Source organism: Phalacrocorax carbo (genome assembly GCF_963921805.1).
Source record: "Phalacrocorax carbo chromosome W unlocalized genomic scaffold, bPhaCar2.1 SUPER_W_unloc_7, whole genome shotgun sequence".
NCBI lineage: Eukaryota > Metazoa > Chordata > Aves > Suliformes > Phalacrocoracidae > Phalacrocorax > Phalacrocorax carbo.
Window position 1 is genome coordinate 310927 of NW_026990258.1, and position 23023 is coordinate 333949.

At 40.5% G+C, this 23023-nt stretch overlaps 2 pseudogenes; both read right to left on the reverse strand.

Moving 5' to 3' along the window:
- Positions 1-599: 599 nt before the first annotated feature.
- Positions 600-2024, reverse strand: LOC135310904 (ciliogenesis and planar polarity effector 1-like; annotated as a pseudogene).
- Positions 2025-12776: 10752 nt separating this feature from the next.
- On the reverse strand, positions 12777-14414 carry LOC135310901 (ciliogenesis and planar polarity effector 1-like; annotated as a pseudogene).
- Between the last annotated feature and the right edge of the window lie 8609 nt (positions 14415-23023).

The following is a 23023-nucleotide window of genomic DNA, read 5'->3' on the forward strand; positions in this document are numbered from 1 at the left end:
AAGTATCCCCCCCTTCCTTCTTCTTCCCCCCAGGTTTATACACTGAGCATGATGTCATATGGTATGGAATATCCCTTTGGTCAGTTGGGGTCAGCTTTCCCAGCTGTGTCCCCTCCCAGCTTCTTGTGCTTTTTCAGCATGAGAAGCTGAAAAAGTCCTTTACCAGTGTAAGTGCTACTTCGCAACAACTAAAACATCACATTATCAACACTGTTTCCAGCACAAATCCAAAACATCACCCCATACTAGCTACTGTGAAGAAAATTAACTTTATCCCAGCCAAAACCAGCACAGGATGGATTTAGAAAGCGTGCAACATAGAGAAGGACTGAAGAAGCGTCTTTCAAGGAAAAAATATTTTAATTCTTTTAAACTGTAACAGAATCTATCAGAACAACATTTCTCAAAACATTGAGTTCCCAACATCCAGAAGACAAAGTTTTCTTACTAAGCCTTTAAGCATTTCATCTCTTACTGCATTCTTTGTATTTCTGTAAATCTATTTAAATTTCTGTAAAAACAGAATTATTTTTTACCACATAAATATTATCCAGTATTTTAGCTAGTTGATTCCTTATACATTCAGTACTAGCAGTCTGAGTGTTGATGAACTATAGAATGTGGAATCAATCTAAGGTTGTTGAAAACATTTCCAAGCTTGCAGCCCATCTCATATTGACATGCCAATAAGATGGTACCATAGTTCCAGATCCCTTCTGGTAGCTGTGCTGAACACTTCCAAATTCCTTACTCTGGAAGCATTAACTTATTTTTGATGAATAGGAAACCATGAATCTGAAAAAAAAACCCTGCACCTTAGAAAAATATATTATTAAAACCCAGTGCCGCCTTTTTTTGATGTAAACTAGCATGGAATAGTGATATTCCTGTGTGCTGTTGTGTTTCTCTGCAGTCAGTCTCCTCTTTTACAGGTTTAACAGGTAATTAAAGTAGTGATTGGCTGTCTTACAGCTGTTGGAAGTCTACATACTGGGTCAAGTTGCAAGTGCAGTAGTGGAATACCAGCAGGGCTGTAGGTAATCAGTGCTTTGTCCATATTCACATTTGCCGAGAACTGCTACTGAAGTGAAACGTCTTGCTGTCCTTCATACTGATCTAGATTCAGGTGTTTGGGAGGTACCTTATGCACAGTTTCTGCCTATCTTTTCTGCTCCTCATGCATTTGCCTTTGGATCTCAGGGTCATATCTACTCATGTTCAAATGTGCTGTTGACTTACTGTTTCTTGGTTTGTATGATGATTGATGGTCCCATAAGGAACCTGATGAACACCAAGCTATTCATAGTATGGGGGTGGTCTAGCAAAAGCTGATGACATTTCTATTGGATGTAAAAAATGCTGGTTTGAAATTATAACCTGATTCAAGCTTAAGCAAAGGAAATCGATTTGAGTAATTCAGTGTTGGTTTTTTTTTTTCCAATAGGGATAAGCTTGGGTGTTTTCTGGATGTCTGAGGAAGGAGCTAGGAGATGAAGTGGTTTAGCAGGTGCTGAAGAATGCAAATCTTGAGACAGTGGCATAAATCCTGTTTCTCTGCTGTGGCTTTCTAATAGGCTTAAGGAAACATTCACGTTCAGATTATTCTAAACCAGAAAAGCAAACAAAACAGCATTTACAAATACCTTGAAATAGCAATCATGCACTAAATATGCACAAAAATGGTATAAATCTGTTTTGTCTACAGCAATCACTACAAAAACATTTCCTAATTTAACAGGACAGATAACATATCAGATATACAGTCTTCATAAACGACACTTTGCTATACCTACTTTTATATGGCCATTGTTCCTTTCATCTCTTAAACTATTCCTTCGTTGAAAATCAGAGCTCTTTTGATCAGTTTTTCCTTTATCTTCTTGAGTGGGCAGTTGTGTTTTTAGAGGGCCATTGCCTTTGGCAGTGTGCGCAGGCTGGCTTCCTTCCAGGTGAACAGATGGATACTGTTGCAAAATTTGTTGCACGTTTGGCAGGTTGGCAAAGGATGACTGCACTATTTGCATTGAACTCATGAATTTGATTTGCTATAGCTGGATGCACATACACAAAGTTAACACTGTAAAAACCTTTAATAGGGATCTTAGCAAAAATTCTGTGTCTAGGCTATGTTATAACTGTTCATTGTCCTAATATAGGTGACAAAATAAACCACCACCCAAAGTTTCAGTAATGATTCAATTGTATGATTTTTATTGTACTGGACTTTCTTTTAAGATACATTAAATACCTGCCACAGACAGGTTATGCTAAAGCAAGACAAATTCCTTCACTTTTTTTTTTTGGTGAAATTTAAGTAAATGAAAGGTTAAATAAAATTGCTTCAATATGCTAACAAAAATTAATTTCTAGTATAGCTACAAAGTTATTACAGCTTCAGAATCTTTTCTAATTTATACTATTAGAGCATACCAAGTTATGTGAACTAAAACACACTCAAACTTATTATAATATTACTCATTTTCTTGAGTCAAAAATCAAGAGTTAAGTCTAAAATAAGTTTTCACAGTAGTTATGTGGCAGTGGAAATCTCTTTTAAAAACAACAAAACACAGAATACCTTTAAAACAGTATCCCCATTGTTTTAAATAGCATAGTTTATACTGTGAATGCTATTTTCAATAATGAGATGCTCTCACCTGAACTAACGTAAACATTTCATGTTGGAACATCTGCCTGACAGTTTCTGACAGTGTTTAGTTCATCTTCTGTAGGGACTTCATTCTTGATGCCTTGCTGCTTTGCACAAATGGAAGTATTGGAGGCAACACTTGACATAGTTGACACAAGAGTCTGAGAAGGCTGACCATCACTCAGACAAATCTTTATATTACTTAAGACCAGAAGGAAAAGAACAAAAGTATTAAAAACATTTGTAGTTCAGAACACCTATAGGCAGCTTAAATCAATCCAGAAAATTTGAAAGACATAATTTTTCTAAAGCATATTTAATTTGTAGGATCAATTTAATAATTAACACTGCACAATCTTCACTGGAGAGCATGTATGACATCTTTTTCCTAATGATTCCTAATATACTGAATTAAAAACAGCAGTAAAGACATAAGCTCTATCTGATTTTTTTAGTCACGGGGTATCCAAAACATTATCTTTGCTAGATACAGGCAGAAACCAATGATTTGACAGAAAGAGGGCCTGTTAGTCATAAAACCAAACAGATGATGGAAAATGGATAAGGACATTGTTAGCTGAAATAAGAGAGATGGCAGATTTACTTTCACTTACATTATTAAATGCACCTTTATCTATTTGGAATTAAAAATCAACAACAAAATTTCAGATCAGAAAACAATTAAAATTAAAATAACATGCACATGATGCAATATATTGAATTTTCCAATTACTCACAGAGATAATTAGATCTTATAGTAGGTAAAGACTGTTAAGTAGATGAAGTACTTAAATGAAGAAGAGAGGGTTAGGATTTACATGAAGTTATAAATAAACTGAAGGACTTTATCTACATCAACAGAAATTGACCCAAAACATATTTCTCTCTTTAAGAAAAATGCTAACTTTGCTACAGGTACAGGCAAACTTTGGAAGATTTTTCACAACTGAACAGGATGGTCTCCGAACATATGAAGAAATAATACAGAAATGTAAAGCAATGGCTAATGAGTAATATTGGAAAGGTTTTGGATATGTAATGGGTGTGAGTGGCACAGGAAATCTTTTGGAAGACAATTAAAATGTGTAAGCATGGCACAAAAACCTAAAGTTGGAGAAAGGTTTTTTAAAAAAAGCTGGCATGAAAAACTCAAGAAGGAAATGAGACTAGAGACACAGGAAAATGGAATCTGAAGGGATGTGTACTATAAACTGAAAAAACCACATATTATAGAAGACACTTCTAGAAGCAAAAGCCTGAGACTGCCTCCTGACCCCTTTTCCCAGTTCCAACTTTCTCCCTGTTTATAGAAATATTAGGTATATGTTTATGTGCACCTAGAAGTTACTGTAGGACATATAAATTTTAATAATTTTATTAAAAATTAGTATAAGTTTATAATATTATTTTATGTGGCAATATCTTCTATAGTAATATTATATAATTGTAATGATTCTGTCTGGAACCAAAAAACAAAAGTGTCACTTCTCTTGAAATCTGGTAGCTCTGAATTAACATGATTGATTCATGTGATATTCTGGACAACATGCAAGAGTACATGATCCTCAAGGATTACAGTACAAAGAGGTTTCAGAAAAGGCTACTTAGTACTACAGTTTGCAGGTACAATATACTATACCTGCAAACATTTTATACTCAAATCTACACATCATGTTACTTGAGACTGAAAATTTAGTAGGGGTAGTCCATTATTTATTGTATAAAACATTATAGGTTTACCTTACCTGGGAACTTCTGCATCTTGTTCTAAAGAGAATTAGTAAGAAATGGTGCTAGTAACAACCTCAGTCCTTCTATAAAGGAAAAATTAGTATTGTAAACACTACAATAATTTGTTATGCTGTTTATTTTCATTTTATATACATATATTTTTATATAAAAATATATATAACCATCTGAAAAAAATTTTAATTAGTATGAGATAAAATACCTGAAAGCCACATGATCAGAGCTATACTGATCTGCATTGCTTCTATTACTGCATTATACTGCAATTTGAGCTGGCAAATATTGACATTCATGCTTTGTCTTCCTAACAATCAGAAACTTAAACAAAAGCACTGAAAAGGTTCTTGCTGTCCAACACAAACAGCAGGAAAAAAAAAAAAAGAGGTTGACTGAGTTGACAGAAGAAGAGAAAAATCTAATTTAAGCAACATTGTTAATCTGATTACAATCTGCATTCCTAAAAAAGAAAACCTAGTATCATAAGAAATCTTTGAGGGGCATCTAATGTGCAGTTATTTTTGTTTCTTTCAAAATAAAGGTATATCAGTTCAAAATTTTAGAGAATTCTGTGTCTTTTAAAAATTAGGCCATTTTAAAGTTTTTAACAAATGTACATACACAGGAATATTTATTTATATGCCATCACAATTAATAAGATTTCCTAAATATTAAGACATTCAGGCACTGTATATCAGAGGAAAAGGTTTCATTATTACAAACTGAAATAATAAAAATAGGCTGATATTGTTCTATCATTAAAATAAATGAAAAAAATCTCAACACACCAAGATTCCTCATGGTAAACAAAGAACCCTGTGTTCACAGAATATAGATTTTCTTCTCTTGAAAAACTTCAGAGAACTCAAACTGAGCAGTAATTGATTCAAACAGACAATGTGACAATCAGGTTTATGGACAGTTTCTATAATTTTATATACATTATATTATAAATGCAGAGATATTTTAAAACAAATTTTTTAAAAATATCACAATGAAGTAAGTTTCTTTAATTTCTTAAGTTGTGTAAAATATCATCCTCTCTCTTTCAGGAACTAACCTATCCATTTTTATCTTACCTTCTGCTTCCTAGACACCAATCTCTTTTCTAAATTGTGCAACAAATTAACTGTTAAATTTCCTAGAATAACAGCTCTCCACCTGTATTTAGCCTGAAGATGCTGCTCCTATTTCAGATCTGGAGAAGGAATTGTATATCTGAAAGCTTTTCCAATTATTCTCTATCCTTTGCCCAGATATAAAATACACCTTCCTGAAAAACATGCCTCATTTGTTCATTACTAAAATATCCACTCATCCACCCAGCACTTTGTATATGTGAAATAGAAGATGACTTAAATTTTGTTTCAAACTATGACTTTATTGCTATAAACAACAGCAAGAACCCATTGAGATTGGACTGGACTCCATAACTAAAAAAACATACTATAGATTTTTTAAACAAAGTTAAAAGAGAAATTAAAACAACAAAAAGTCTCATGCATTTTCAGCCTTTCCTTCTTTTGGCTTTTTTTTTTTTTTTTTTTTTTTGCACCTTTTGGTCTTCCTGGGGACTATCTGAAATTGAATAGAAAAAGATGCATATGAACTTGTATATTTTTATATCCCCTTCTGCTTCAACACAGTATTATTGTATTAGCCCAAGGCAAACATACTTTTGATTAATCAGCCACCTGAAAAAAAACTGATTGAAAAATAATCAAAATTACATACTTTTCAGAAGACAACTGAAGATCAGAAATAAGGAGATATCCTAATGATTTATCCAAGCATCTTTTTTTTAAAGCCATTATTATGAGTTTTTATTTTCAAATTCATATCCATATAGTACTGATACCATGAAAAGCCAAAATCAGGACTCAATAGTCTGAATGACTATTAAGCAGGTATTCTTTATTGCAGCACTGGACACACAGGGGCTCACTCCTCCTAGTGTGAGTGCCTGCACAGGGTTAGTTGCATAACTTAGACAAGCTTTACATACATATTCATTAGTTTTCTGAGAAAAGATATACATATTCATTAATTTTCCAAGAAGTCATTATCATATGCAAATGTCCTTTGTACATGCCTGTTGGTGTCTCTGGGTGGTCATCAGGGGTCTCTGGATGAAGGATATACTCTTCCTCACTGTGTCCGCTAGTTAACTTTTGCTTTTGTGCAAACTCAGTTCTGAGAACGCGTATATACTGTCCTTGAGGGATGGTCTGTTCTGGTTTAGTGTTTGCTCTGCAGTTCCTTATCTTTATGGTTCTGTACATCTGCTTTTCTAAGGTCAAATGTTGTCATCATAAATTTTTGTTTTGGCACTTCTTGTCTTGAAGCCTTTCTGACTCCCCCAAAGCAACAAGTTTTAGTCACAACAGCTCTATCAGTACCCTGGAAATATACTCTGCTAATCTTGCACCTCCTAGGTAAGGATGAAAATATGTAAACAACCCTATTATACACAAACTATTTACAAACTAAGGAATTAAAAACAAATGCAGGTTTTTACACATGCCAGAGAGTCACAATAATAAAATGCATTGTAGAATTGAAGAGCACAACACATTTATTGTTTCTAATCCTATTAACTGCACTGAATCTAGAGTACTACAGGCAAGCAAACCAATGCTATTGCAATTCACATTTCAGCATAATAGCCCTTAGCCAATTTCAAAGACAGGAGACACAACCAAAGATGATGCATGAGAAAAAGGCTTGTTTACAGATTCAGACTGAGTTTTCAGGCAGGAGCAAAATAAACATCTTTATACATTTAATTTAAAAACAAGTGAGCAAGCAAACAAGTGGTAGAGTCTTTACTTAATCACCCTGTGACAACTTCAGAGACAGCACACATTTTTAAACAAAAAAGTTGTTAATACAGCTTGCTAATATAACATAAGAATCTGGTCTATTAACCAGACGACCATCTGTATTTTTTGAATTGACATACTTTTGTATATATGTGTGTATGCATGATCTTATATATTTATAGTTTTATACATTATATAGATTTAACAATTATATATATCTGTTTATGTAGGCATACACACACATTTAGTTTTACAAACAATGAATCAGCTTTCAAAAGTGCTCACAGATCTCACTTTTCTACTGTTTCATTATTTGTGACTTTTATTATTAAGTAGGGAAAAAATTTTACCAATTCTAAATATTTTAAACCTTCCATTTCTTAAGTATTTTGAAGGATATTTTGAAAAGAGTATTCATAATAATTTGCTGCTTCTATGCAAGATGGTAACTTGCCTTTCGTCTTTGATGTTCTACAGGTTTGATCCTGACAGAGCTATTGGAGGTCTTTGGAGGTTCATATGGCTCCTCAAAGAACTCTACAAAATATACACAATTACTCTAAATTAGAAAACTACATGACATACAGCATTGTTATGTGCTTTCTGCCAACTGGTTACATTAGTCCACTTTTTTCCCCTAGCAAGGAGAAAGGCATTGAGAGAGAGCTCAGCAAATTCAAAATTTGTGTTACTACTACTGATGATCAGAAAAAAATAAAAGCTTATTTTCATGGTAAGAATATGATAAACTTAATCTATGCATACTCAGCTCTTAAAAATTTCAAATTGGATTTCCATGAATATTTTGGAATGAAAGTAAATGAGAGAATTAAATATGTTAATATACATTGTCCCATCTCTATAGCAAAAAAGTTACATAAGTGAAAAACTGATCAGAAAAAATCTTAAGAAAGCATAAAAATATAAAATTTAGTTATAATATAAAAGTGATACAATAATAATATAGTAATAATTTCAATAAAACTATGAAAACATTTCCATTTCTGATTAGAGGGTCATATAATGCTATTCAGGCAAAACTCGTACTGTTTTATATATCAGACCATAGTAAAAGGATATACCATAAAAACAAACCTTCACTTTCTGATGTTACATCTAACTCCTCCTGAACAAATGGTCCCACTTCATTAAGATCTGCAGTCATATAAGGTACAGAATAATTCCCATGATTAAAATCCTTCTTATAAAAATATGTTGACTTTGTAGACATTCTGGTAATTGAATTAATAAAACATAATAACAGTAGAAACAATGTAAGTACCTGACAAAGTATGCTGTTCCATTCAGATTGCAGGCTAGTAGTGATATCCCTAAGAAAATGGAATTTTTGCAACTGTCTGCTAAAGACATAACAATGAACTATGCAAGCCTGGCAAAACAGAAGTTGAGGGCCAGAGAGGGAAACTGAGAGATAGGGAAGCACTTGTTTTACAACTATATCCTTGAGGAGAGCTGAGAGACTGATCAAAGCAAGCATCCTGCCTTAAAAGATGCTGAGAACGGGGCGATAAAGTGTGTAGTCAAGGAAAACAACTAATTGGGATGTAGATAAGAACTAAACCAAAGTGCCCAGTAGGGGAACTATCCTTGTTATAATGCTAAAAATCAGGCCCATAGGCCAGGAACTACCCCCCCTCTAGTAAGTCCCTTAATCTATGAGCATGCATGGTAAATTAAAAGGGAGCTGGACTGTTACATCCAAGCGAGAAAGAAATTAACCAATTATTAGCTGAGTCATGTGAATACTAACAGTGATTGACACATTTAACTGTATAAATGCCTTGTAGTTTCTCAGTGCATTGTGCTAGCCTTGTGGGTTACCACCTAGCACCAATCTTGGCACAAAAAAATGAATTAAATAAAATACCTCTGCTCTGTGTGTAGTTTGGCATTTTGCACACCAGGTGAACAAACCCGCTTTTTGGGATAACAGTAGGTAATTGTAAAGTAAACACTGATGTGATACAATCAATGTTCATATAAATTTTGTCTCTAAATTTCACTTAAACCAAGTGTGGTGGGTTGGCCCTGGCTGGATGTCAGGTTCCCACCAAGCTGCTCTATCACTCCCTCTCCACAGGTGATGAAAGGCTCATAGGTCCAGATAAGGACAGGGAGCAATCACTCACCAATTACCATCATAGGCAAAACAGACTCAACTCAGGGAAATTAATTTAATTTATTGCCAATCAAATCAGAGTAGGGTAATGAGAAATAAAACCAATTCTTAAAACACCTTCCCCCCACCCCTCCCTTCTTCCAGGGCTCAACTTCACTCCTGATTTCTCTACCTCCTCCCCCTGAGCAGCATGGGTGATGGGGAATGGGGTCACATTCAGTTCATCACACATTGTCTCTGCTGCTCTTTCTTCCTCACACTCTTTCCCCTGCTCCAGTGTGAGGTCCCTCCCATGTGAGACAGTCCTCCATGAACTCCATGGGTTCACAGCCTCCTTGAGGGCACATCCACCTGCTCCAGCATGGGGTCCTCCACAGGCTGCAGGTGGATATCTGCTCCACTGTTAACCTCAGTACGCTGCAGGGGGAAGCCTACCTGGCCACCTGGCCACCATGGTCTTCACCACAGGCTGCAGGGGAATCTGTTCCAGTGCCTGGAGCACCTCCTCCCCCTCCTTCTTCACTGACCTTGGTGTCTGCAGAGTTGTTTCTCTCACATGTTCTCTCCTCCAGCTGCTGTTGCACAGCAGGTTTTTTTCCCCTTCTTAAATATGTTATCACAGAGGCACAACCACCGTTGCTGATTGGCTTGGCCTTGGCCAGCAGCAAGTCCAACTTGGAGCCAGCTGGCACTGGCTCTATCCGACATAGGGGAGGATTCTAGCATACACCAAGATTAATATTGCTCTTTTTTTCCCTATAACTGTAATATTTTATTGACATTAATGGTACAGACTTTCAGATGGGCTGTTTCTAGAAAAATGTAACCGACACACATGATCTACCAAAAAGAAAATGGAAGGCATAAACTGCACCATGACTTCAAAATCATCTATTTAATAATACATTTATCTCCCTCACAGAAGCTTCCTTTATTTAAAAAAAAAAAATCTTTTCAGGGAAGACACACACCAATCTCTTAGAATACTAATACCAAAGGTCTTTTGCTTCTTTAGTGCAGCAGATGAAATGTCACAAACACCTTTAGGTTATGGAATCTCCATCTCCAGAATTGTGTAAGATATTAGCAAATAAAATATTTACTGCCTTTTTCCATCTATTTTTCTGACTTGCACACATATGAACATAGCTAGATTACAGATCCAGGGAAAAAATAAACTAACATTGTGAACTCTTATCCTAGCATAAGGAAAATTACACTGAAGAAAGTTGAAGTTATCTGAACTCTTTGAGAAAGCAATTATATCAATTATATCAGAAATCTAGAGCCCATTTCCACATCACTAACTTTATAAACAGTCACGTACAATGCAACAGCTACTTTGTTTTCTACTTAGAGATACATCTGCTGTTGGAGAATATTTAATCTGCTTTTCTGTCTCTCAAGTGTAATTTTATGTCTCTCACTACTGAAGTTCTATAAAAAGTGAGGTCTTGTAACAACATTCAAGACTGTCAGCTTCCAACACTGTTAATACTAATAATGCTTAAAAGAGGGCACCTAATAGTTTTTTCATTTTTTCATTAAAATTAACAGGAGCACAGAACAGAATCAGCAAAATAATTTAGATGTCCTGAATACTTCATATTACAAATTTAGTCATTTATTTGAGAAGATCTGACACAATTGCATGTGATATTACAAGGCATAATAAAATTCGGATCTTTTACAAGGTTGATAATTGTAGCAGGAATTATGCAGCCTCCACCTAGTCCATGTTAGGAATTATGTGGGTGCCACCTCAACAGGGCTCAGCCCTAGGTTCCTGCTCAAAGATGAGTTGCCAATCTGCTGAGTAAATAAGTGATTTATTTAACTGACGTGCAGAGCAGCTCAAGCTGGGTGCCTCCGAAGAGGGACCCCTACTGCAGATTGCGCGTGCCAATTATACCCGTATGACCCATCACCCGATCCCCAAGTCCAATCACTTAATTGTGGTCAGTGGTCTCTTGATTTCTTATTGGTTTTTACTGTAGCTGGGCTGGCCGCCTTCTGAAGTTACATCATTCTCTTGGAATTGTTTCCTTGGCCCTTATCTTCTTCATTCTGCTCACATCTGCCAGTTTCAGATAGTTCTGTGTTTGCAGCATTAGTTTTATCAAAAAGTTTACTTGTGGTCAGCTCTAGCGGCCTAAGGCTTCAACTACTTTAGCTTCTAGTGCTAAGCAAGGCTATTAATCTTAACAATTCTCAACAAAATAGGCACAGTATAGAACACCTTAAAATTTCTAGTGGAATTACTAACTTATACAGCTACAGAATATATATAATAACTAAGGATCATATTTTGGGATTAACATCTAGTAATCATAGAATCATAAAATGTCCTGAGTTGGAAGGGACCCACAAGGCTCATCGAGTCCAACTCCTGTCCCTGCATAGGACAACCCCAAAATTCACACCATGTGTCTCTGAGGGCGTTGTCCAAGTGCTTCTTGAATATCGCCAGGCTTGGCGCCGTGACTACCTCCCTGGGGAGCCCGTTCCAGCGCTCCACCACCAACGTAATGTAACAGACTGCGTCAGGCAGCTGTAAACAATATGCATGAGCTTGACTTTGCACTCCAAATTAAACATGTATATAACATAATAACAGTAGAACTCTTCATATTGACATGCTGCTTAGCTTAGGAATTATAACCAAAAAGAGTTCTTACGTTAAAAAAAAAAAAATTACCCAAAACTGGTTTCACAAAGATCATCATAGGATTGTACGCTCTGGATATCAACTGGAGGATCTGCCGGTACAGAAGAGCCTTCATCCATGCTACTTTCTTTCTCTGTCCTAGGTTGGGCTTCTGATAGAAATGTAAATTCTTTCAGATATTGATTACCTGGACTCTATTAATAATAACAATAAAAATAATTTTTAAAATGTTTAAACTAATTTTAAAAATTCTGGATTTATAATTTCTTGTGGAACCTGAGTTTTGCCCCTTTTTGCATTAAGTGAAGCAATGGTCCTCAGAATTATCTAAAAGAATCAATGAAATAAGAGATATTTATCAGTGTCAATTAAGCATCAATTGTCACTGATGCTATGTGACAATTAAATACACTCTATACAAAGATATACAATAAGATTTGGCCTTCAGCACCAGTAATACAAAACTGGTATTAAACTACTCTAAATTAATATCACTGAAGACAGTATGAGAGGCAAAACCCCCATACATAATCATGCATAGTTAGAAACATGCACAACATTTTGGCAGTAAGTTGTAAGTAAAATACAAGTGGCACTTGTCAGAAAACAGAAAACACAAACCAAAACCAAGAGAAAAATCTATTTTGACCTGGGAGAAAAGCCTTCTCAGAAAAAACCAAACCCCAACCAAACAAAAAAAACCAACCCCCCAAAAAATCAACAACCCTCCCACCAAAACAAACCCAAAAAACCAAACCCAAAACCCCGCAACCCTCTCCCCCCAAAGCCTTTCATGTAGACTTAATTAAGGAGGATAAATGATCCAGCTGTTCCTAAATATAAAATAAAGCAATACTCATCGGGTTCTTCTGTAAAATATCTTCACATTTTCCAGATCTAACAGTGCTAGATGGAAGTTCAAATTTACTTTTCACCAGTCCACAGCTACTTTAAATACTTCAGTCAGACTGTATCTGTACTGTCCTCAAAGACAAATAAATCTAAATTCAAGTCTGCTCAGAGAAACTATTTCTTTATTCTTTGTCTTGGTTTTCTATAGTCTATCTCCAATAGTAGCTTTCTTCAAAGATGATGTCTAAAACTAGACACAGTGGTTTAACTTGTAAGCATTTGCTCAAATAATCTGGTATCTAGATAAATTAGATTTTAAACAGGAATTGCAGAGAGGACTTAAATTTCTAACCAAAGTCTTCCTACAGACAGAATTTCAGTATTCCTGGGATGTTTCTCTTTTCCTAGCAACCCTTAAAGGAAAGGCTATTAATCAGTATTCCATGTTTTATTGAGAATGGAACTATGAGGTAAAAGATGTGTGTGATTGTCTTTACTGGCATAACTAACTCACATATTTCATTGACACCAAACCCATCCTCTTTCTTACCTTAAATTTTATGCTCTTTGCTTGAGATCCATCCCTGTATAACTGTTCTAACAGCCATAAAGAAGTAAGGAGAGCAGCTGCTGATGTTTTCACATGTATCATTGGGAGACTCTTTTCTAAGGAATCTTGTTTATTGGAACCACAGAGCAGTTTTTTATCAGACCATCTGATCATCCACTCAAGCGATTTTGCAATATTGCTAAATTTACCCATCAATTCTATAGCTAATTGATATTGTACCAGGAGAAGAACTATATGAATAGTTTTGTAAATGTATTTAGAAGTTGCCAGAGTTTGCAGGCTAGAGAAAGTATGGTTAGGAAAGGTCTGACTTGCTGGTGTAATAGTTACACCTTCATTGTCACACTGAGCTCTGTAAATTGACTTGTATTTTAAAGCAAATAATCTTTCATTAAGTTCTTTCATTAGGTTATGCACAGAAGGTTCTGTTGTCTGTAGAATGGACTGTACAATGGTTGGATTTTCCAAAATATTTTGGTTTTCATTATAGACAGACAGTTTCAGGATCGCAAGATGCCAGGATAACAGTATAGCAAGACCCCATTCTAAACATGATTTGGCTTCTAGCTTTACCTTGTTGACAGTTTAGTATTATATGAACATCAAAAAAAGAGAGTTTAATTAATGCTCTTGAAGAAGTCCAGAAAAGCTAGTAGGAAACTGAATTCTAAGGTCACTATACTTTATCAGGTCTCCCTCAAGAACATGACTCGAAGAGAGTTCTAAAAAAATAACATATTAATCATCATCACATTCAAATTCCCATGCACCAACTATAGGTAAATTACATTGATTATTTGTGTCTTTTCATATACTTTGCCTTTATGTTTTGTTTTCCAGTTAAGAGCTTTTATCTTGTGGGTAGCAATTTTTCTACCTATGTTGCCGTACGCTTCTGTGGGAGAACTTATCTTGGGCCACACATCTCTGGGACACAGGGCTCTATCCACCCTGGGGACAGTGATGCACAGACATCAATATGATGGACGCAAAATGTCCGTTTATTTAACTGCGTCACACGCTTATATAGCTCTTGCGCTTCCTGTTCCTGCCACTCCTATGGGGAGGAGTCTATCTTTCCGTCACAGCCTGTGATCTTCCGGTCGCTGATCCCTGTCTATTTCCCTACATCTCCCCCCTCCCCATGCCGTTAAAAGTTCTACAAAGCTACTTGCATAAGCTGAAACATATTGCGGTCAGGTCTATGTTCACGTAACCCTTGCAGGCGCTCTCTGATTTGTCTTATAACACAGCATAACAATGGCAGCACACAAGTAACCATGATTACTACACACAACAAAATCCCCCCAATTATTACTATCCAATCCCAGTTCATATCTCTCTTTTGTCACCCTTTCCCAGTGTCGCTCTCGTTGCAATATTGCTTGCAATCTTGTCAAGGAGCTCATTTCTTTTCCCAATGGTATGGCTAGCATGAGGATCCACGTCAGCAGACCCTGCAAAGAGACAACTCAGAGAGGGATTATTCATTATACATCCTTGCACAGTTCTGCCTTCACACACTTTGCAGGCACCCATTCTATGCACCCTTCGTTCTCAACCACGGCGTAGCCCCTTCCCAGGCATCTCAGTTTCCATCCTCTCTCCCATTGCTCACTGCCTGGGAACCTTACTCGTACCTGCGGATAGCACTCGCCTGCTTGAGCTTTGCCAAAGTGCTTCTCCACTGCTGTAACTTGCTCCTGCCCACGTATAAAATGATTAAGCGAATATAGCGCACGCATTAAAATAGTTTGCTGAGCTGCTATGGGTATAGCTCCCTTATACCCCTCCCCCTCCCCAAGCTGCATTATCTTTGCTTTCAAGGTGCGATGAGCACGTTCAACAATTGCCTACCCCGTGCTATTGTAAGCAATGCCGTGTTTTAATACAATATTCCAAGCTTTACACCATTCTTCGGTACTTCGAACCCAAAAGCATGGTCCATTGTCTGTTTATATTTCGGTGGGCTTTCCAAGCCACGCCATCACCATAGTCCAATGCGCAGCCAACTGCGCTGCGGTCTGCTTCCGATGTTGAGTAGCCATGATGACTCCACTATATGTATCAATTGTAATTGCCAGGTGCCGTCCGGGGGCCAACTGTGGGCATTCAGTAAAGTCAGTCTGCCAGATCGCATTTGCTTCCAGTCCTCGAGGGTTGACTCCTGCCTCCCACAATGGTGAGTGCTGACAGTAAGGACAGGTGGCTACTACTTCTCTTGCTGCTCTTATTGAGATGCCACACTCCTTTGCCAAGGCTTTAGCACCCAGGTGCAGTTGTTCATGCAGTTTTTTTGCCTCCGTCAATGTCCAGACTCCCACGGCTGCCTCATCAGCCATGCGATTCCCCTCAGTCAGTGGTCCAGGCCCCGTCTGATGACTGCGAATGTGAATTACTGTCACAGTTGCTCCTTGCTGCGATAAAGCAACCTCTAGCATCAAGGCAATTTCCGTGTGCGGTACACCCTCCCGTTTCATGGACGTGACTAATTTATACACGTATAAAGAGTCCATGCACACATTTATATGCCGATCTCTATCCTTTCGCAGGGCCATCTCTAGCGCTTTCACTTCTAGCCACTGCACACTTTTACCCTGCTCCCCATACGTCTGGCGCATCCAATTATTCTCTTCTTCCCACACTACCGCCACTCTGTTTGTCTTTGACAAAGCGTCCGTGAAATATGTTGGTCCTGGGTGAGGGGTATCTAAAACTCTGCTATCCACACTTAAATCCACCACTTCGGCTATCTCGCCCCACTTCTGTACCGTGCCTGTGACGATTTTTTCCTGGGTACGAGTATACCGCCAATTGTATATCCTCTTCACTCTCTACCACCTTCCACCATTTCTCCCCATTCCACAGCACTGTCAGCTTATCTGGCTCCTTCCCAAAGATTTCCTTGCTTTCCCTTCGCAGACGCCAAATCATTCCCCCAGCTACCTTGACTTTTGTGGAGAATGCATCCTTGGGAACCTTCTGATATACCCATCGCAGTGGTTTTTCTTCCCCCGCCCATATTTGATAAAGTAATCCTAATCCTCCACCAGCGGTCAGAATCCAACCTGCGATTAATTCCTCCTGAGGGTCCCACCGCCATACTCCTTCCTTTTGCATTCAACGTTCTATCATCTGCAACTGCTGGACTGCCCCGGCGTCTAAACTCCTGGCCTCCCATGGGTCTGTCCCTTTCAGCAATGCATAGAAAGGTTGCATCTCCTCACTGGTGACGCGCACGAATGTCCGCAACCACTGCAGCGCTCCTACCAGCTTCTGTACATCGTGTAAATTTTTAACCTTAGGTGTAAGTTTAATGGGCTGAGCTTGTATGCAATCCCCTTCTATTCTAGCACCCAGAAATCCACACACTGGTCCTCGTTGTACCTTTGCCTCAGCTATCTTGAGGCCTTGTCCCTCAAGGCCCCTTTGGGTGTCTGAAAAGACTTGTTCACATAACCCCTCAGTGGGCGCAGCTATGAGGACATCATCCATGTAGTGGATCATGTAGATTCTCTCCCGATACTGTCACCTTACTTGCTGCAATGCGGAAGCCACATACCTCTGGCAGATCGCTGGAGAATTTTTCATCCCCTGTGGAAGTACTGTCCACTGCCATCTACTACCTGGTTCTGTGCGGTTCACCGTGGGCAGAGTAAAGGCAAATCTCTTTCTATCATCTGGATGTAGTGGAATGCTGAAGAAGCAGTCTTTGATATCTAAAACAATGACCTGCCATCCTTTTGGGACAGCACTCAGATCTGGTAGGCCGGGTTGGAGAGGCCCCATGTCCTCCATTTGCTGATTTACTGCTCTAAGGTCATGCAGCATCCTCCATTGGTTTTTATCTTTCTTTTTTATAGCAAATATAGGGGTGTTCCAGGGGCTCATCGAGGGCTCTAGGTGTCCCACTTCGTGCTCTCATTTTACTATAGCTCTTACAGCCTCTATTTTTTCCGTTGTCAGGGGCCACTGCTCCACCCAGACGGGCTGTTCGGTTTTCCACACCAACTTGTGCTGACGAAGCCCCTCTGAGGCAGTGGCCCCTATGCTAAATTTTTCAACCCGATCCCCATCTGGGCAAGGGCGTCCCACCCCCAACAAGGGGCTTGCTACCCCATCTGCTACTAGTATTGTCACTACGGCCGTGAGGAGCTTCCCTGCGTCCTCGTCCATGACTTCGAGTTTTACAGGGCAAGTACTAGTCCTCGTCTGTTGTTCTCCTCCCACCCCTATTATACGCTTTCCCATGGCGAGGGGCCAAGTTGGTGGCCACCGTTCGAGTGGCATCACTGTGACATCCACCCCGGTATCCACTAACATTCCCAGGTATATCCATGCCGGACAACTTGGCTCTTGTGGGGTAATCATCACCGCCGCCATGGGTCTCTTGTCACAGCCTAAGACCAAGGCCACGCGGGGGCCGTAACCTGCAAGTCTTGCTGGTCCTGCTCCCCTGCCTGAAGGTTCACTCCCCCTTGGCCCGCTATGGTGGGCCAAGCTCCTGGCACTGGCACCATGATGGGGGCCATTTGACTCACAGGAGGCGCGAATCCCCCTCGCTTCGCCCTCCCTTGGCCGTTTCCCAGCTTTGTGGCTCGACAATCTCTTGCCAGGTGTCCTGGCTTCCCACACGCCCAGCATCTCCCTACTGGGCGCGCTCCTCCTCCATTACGTCCTCCCCTTTCCCCTAGCGGGCACCCAGCTTTAAAGTGCCCTAGCTGTCCACACAAATGACATCTCGGCCCCACCCCCACTGCTTGCACCAGCATCCTTTCTTCGCTTCCGCAGTCAGGGTTCTGGCAGACGTGCGCTCCCACACCGCCATGCTGATTCAATGCCTCCTGGCACAAGACATGCCTGATGGTTTGACCCAATGATGCCCCCGCCGCCAGGGTGCAGAGGACATCTTGTGTCTGCGGATTTGCTTGACTTTGGAGGCAATCCATAAGGACTGCATCCTTGGCCGCTGGCGGCAATTCTGATTCTATAATAGCCGTCTGCAACCTGTCACAAAATGTTGTAAACGGCTCTCCCAGTCCTTGCTGTATCTTTTGCCAAGGTTCTGCTTTTTTTTTTTTTTTTGGATACCTGCCCACTTCGCTATATGCTCTACGGGAACTCTCCGTTACCGCTTGCAGCTCCCTGCCCCCCTTCAGGAGCTATTCGGACAGGGAATATCCCGGGCATCTCTATCCTTACTCCATCTAGGCTACAATCTCTGGCTATCAGCCGCCAGTTAGGTAACTCGACTGACTGTCGCTGGGGCGCCCCCTTCGTTAAGAGTCCCATCTGCCACCGAGTTACTTCCCCTAGTGTGCGCGTAGCCTGCTGCAGCTGCCGCAGCGCTTCCTCCGCGGACCCCTCCGGAGCTGCAGCGCTTCGGACCTCCCCTTTTGGCAATCTCTCTCTTCCCTCCTTCTGATTGGTCCTCCGAGTCCCTGCTGCCTTATGCCTCTTTTTTGCGCGCTGCAGGCAATCTGCCCCGTCTTCCCACATGTGGACATCGGTTTTTCCCCCAACTTCTGATTCGCTGCTACTCGAGCTTGATCTATACCCATCCTGTTCTCCCCTCCAGGCACCCCAATCCTCCTCCTCGTCCGACTCCCATCTCAAGGGTTGCCCCGGGAGCCAGTCTCGAGGGTCGGGCAGAGGGCGGCGCCGCTGCCGGCGCTGATCACCCTCCTCCTTCCGCTCCGTCACTCCCGCTGCGTCCACCGCTACGTCCCCCTCCCCGCGCGCAAGTACCCGCGCCTGTGCCAAATCGTCCCAGGGGTATGCAGGGGGGCGTTCCAAAGGTCCTGTTGGCTCAACAGGGAACACAGCCGCTTCCCGATCCACCTCTTCGGGAGCCTCAGACTGAGTCGCTGGCCAGGCTACTCCGTCCGAACTCCCCGCTTCTTCCCCATCCCCCGCGATGCTTGCCCCTGCCTGCGTCCCCACTGCCCATCCTGGGTCTATTTCTGGGCTATTGTTGACTGTGGCACCGTGCAGGCACAGCCGCGCCTGCCGCCACATCTCCCGATCCTCCCGAGCTTTCAATAGCAATCAGTGTATCTTTCCCCAGAGCTGTATGTACTGGGGTTTTCCCATCATAGCCCTTTCGGCTAACTCCTCTTTAATTCTCGCCCAATTATCTTTATTAAATATGTCCGCAGGACTCCGTATGAGCCCCTGTGTGATCATCCATCGGATACGCTTTGAGGTAGGCGCCTTCGAAATCGAAGTTCCAAATTCCTCCCCAATCCCTTCAGTACCTTTATGACTGTACCCATTGCGCGCCCGCCGTCCTGCGGCTTACTGTCCCACCCCTGCGTGCCTCAAGCTATCATTTCTCCCTGGCGAACTTGCCGTGTCTCCCCGCCGATCACGTCGGGGTCACCACTTGTTGCCGTACGCTTCTGTGGGAGAACTTATCTTGGGCCGCATATCTCCGGGACACAGGGCTCTATCCACCCTGGGGACAGTGATGCACAGACATCAATATGATGGATGCAAAATGTCCGTTTATTTAACCTCGTCACACGCTTATACAGCTCTTGCGCTTCCTGTTCCTGCCACTCCTATGGGGAGGAGTCAATCTTTCCGTCATAGCCCGTGATCTTCCGGTCACCAATCCCTGTCTATTTCCCTACATACCTATTTCAACTAGTCTCTGATGTTCATTATCCCTGTAAGACAATACACAAACATATAATCACAGAATGTCCTGAGTTGGAAGGGACCCACAAGGATCATCGAGTCCAGCTCCTGCAAGGATCATTGAGTCTAGCTCCTGTCCCTGCATAGGACAACTCCAAAATTCACACCACGTGTCTCTGAGGGCATTGTCCAAGTGCTTCTTGAATCTCGCCAGGCTTGGTGCCGTGAATGCCTCCCTGGGGAGCCTGTTCCAGTGCTCCACCACCCTCTGGGTGAAGAACCTTTTCCTAATAGCCAACCTAAACCTCCCCTGGCACATCTCCCTGCCATTCCCTCGGGTCCTGTCATTGGTCACCATAGAGGAGAGATCAGCGCCTGCCCCTCCTCCTCCCCCACTTGTGAGGAAACGGTAGACTGCAATGAGGCCTCCCCTTAGTCTCCTCCAGGCTGAACAATCCAAGTGATTTTAGCTGCTCCTCATATGGCTTCCCCTCTAAACCCTTCATCAACTTTGTGGCCCTCCTCTGGACACTCTCTAGTAGCTGTATATCCTTAATGTACTGTGGCACCCAAAACTGCACACAATACTCAAGGTGAGGCCGCACCAGTGCGGAGTAGAGCGGGACAATCCCCTCCCTCGACCGGCTGCAATACAATGCTTGATGTACCCCAGGGCACGGTTGGCCCTCTTGGCTGCCAAGGCACACTGTTGGCTCATGTTCAACTTGCCGTTGACCAGAACCCCCAGATCCCTCTCCACGAGGCTGCTCTCCAGCCTCTCATTCCCCAGTCTGTATGTACATCTACCAGGGTTGCTGGGCCCCAGGTGTAAAATCTGGCACTTGCCCTTGTTAAACTTCATACTGTTGGTGATTGCCCAGCTCTCCAGTCTGTCCAGATCCCTCTTCAGGGCCTCTCTGACCTCGAGAGTGTCAATAGCTCCTTCCAATTTTGTGTCATCAGCAAACTGAATTAGTATTCCTTCCAGTCCTGCATCCAAGTCATTTATGAAGACATTAAAGAGTACTGGCCCCAAGATGGATCCCTGTGGAACCCCACTAGTGACTGGCCACCAGCCCGATGTAACCCCATTTAGTATGACCCTTTGAGCCCGACCCATCAGCCAATTGTTCACCCACTGCATTATGTGTTTATCCAGCTGTATGCTGGACATTTTGTCCAGGAGGATACTGTGAGAGACAGTATCAAAAGCTTTATTGAAATCCCAAAAGATCACAATGACTGGCTTCCCTTGGTCAACTAGGTGGGTAACCTTGTCATAGAAGGAAATCAAGTTTGTTAGGCAGGACTTTCCCCTTGTGAACCCATGCTGGTGGGACCACTGACTGCATTGTCTTTCAGGTGTTTTTCAATAACTCCCAGAATAATCTCCATAATTTTGCCAGGCACAGAAGTGAGACTGATGGGCCTATAGGTACTGGGGTCATCCCTATTGCCCTTCTTGAAGACTGGGACAACATTTGGCAGCTTCCAGTCAACTGGGACCTCTCCAGGTTCCAAAGAGCATTGAAAAATCATTGAGAGTGGTCTTGCTATGACATCAGCCAGCTCTTGAAGTACCCTCGGATGAATCTCATCAGGCCCCATCAACTTATAGGGATAAGTACCATTAATGCCAAAATCAATTTTAAGAAGAATTGCATGAAAAAAATAAGTAAATGCAACATTAGTTCCTCTTCTTCCTCTATTGTCAAAAACAGAAAACTAACAAAACCAAATTTACATTAATGTGGCAAGTTAATAAAATGCAAAAATCAATAGTTTTCACATAAACAGCAACTTAGCAGTATCATATGAATTTGGTCATAGCTGATAATAATTTACACTTTAAGGACATATTAGTCACAGAGTAACTGATATAACATTGGATATATATATGTAATAACATATATAACAGATTTAGTAAATTTGTAATTCTTAATTTGATAAATTACAGTGTCAATTATCCTATTTAGTGAAAAGATTACTTGAACAGTAGGAGACAATTTTTTTCTAAGAATTTATTTCTTTTTAATAGAAAAGCTTTCTGTTGCCACTTTTTTAATACATTTGGAATGAAGGTGTTTGAGCTCTCATTTCTTCAGTAAGCAAAGCATCAGAAAGTGTATCTGCTGTTTCAGCATCACTATATACCTGAGGATTCCCAAGATCAGTAAGTGTGCTTCTGCTTAGACTAGTGTCTAATGAGAATCTGTAATTTTTCACTGTCATTGCAGCGTTCCTCATCATCTGCTGCTCCCTCTTCTGCTGGCTCCCAAATATTAATTTCTATGGGGCCTATGTTCTTTATTACACATCTCAGGGACTTCATTCTCACTTTTTCAGTAGCTTGTATAACAACAGACATAATTTCTTCACTTTCAGGACCTACCCAAAGAAAGAAAACCAAGAGATTTTCAATGCAAACGTCTCAGTTTTCACTTTTTCTCTCAAATTGAGACATAATGAATTGTGAATCATCATAAATTATAGGCATTTAGGAATACAAACAGAAACTGTGACAATGTGAAGAAACACCATCAACTTGGATATTCTGTTATCGGTATAGACATATAGGAAAGAAAATACAGAATTTGCCACAGAACTCTAAGTTATCTAAGTGAAAATTGTAATAAATATTTTACATGGGGTATGAAAGAAGGTATTGTCACAAGTTATTTACTAAGTAGGGTAAAAAAGAGAATTCATTTAATATTTTCTGAAGGACGCACATTACCTTTAACAACACTGTCTGAGTCACTGCTGAAGACCATGATATTTAACTTAGTGGAATCCTTATATCTTCATGATTAGGAAATTCTTTTATGAAAATCTCTGCCACCTGCACAAAATAAAGTATCTTTTTAAGTAGCTAACTGTCATGGTTTAGCCCCAGTCAGCAACTAAGCACCACGCAGCTGCTTGCTCACTC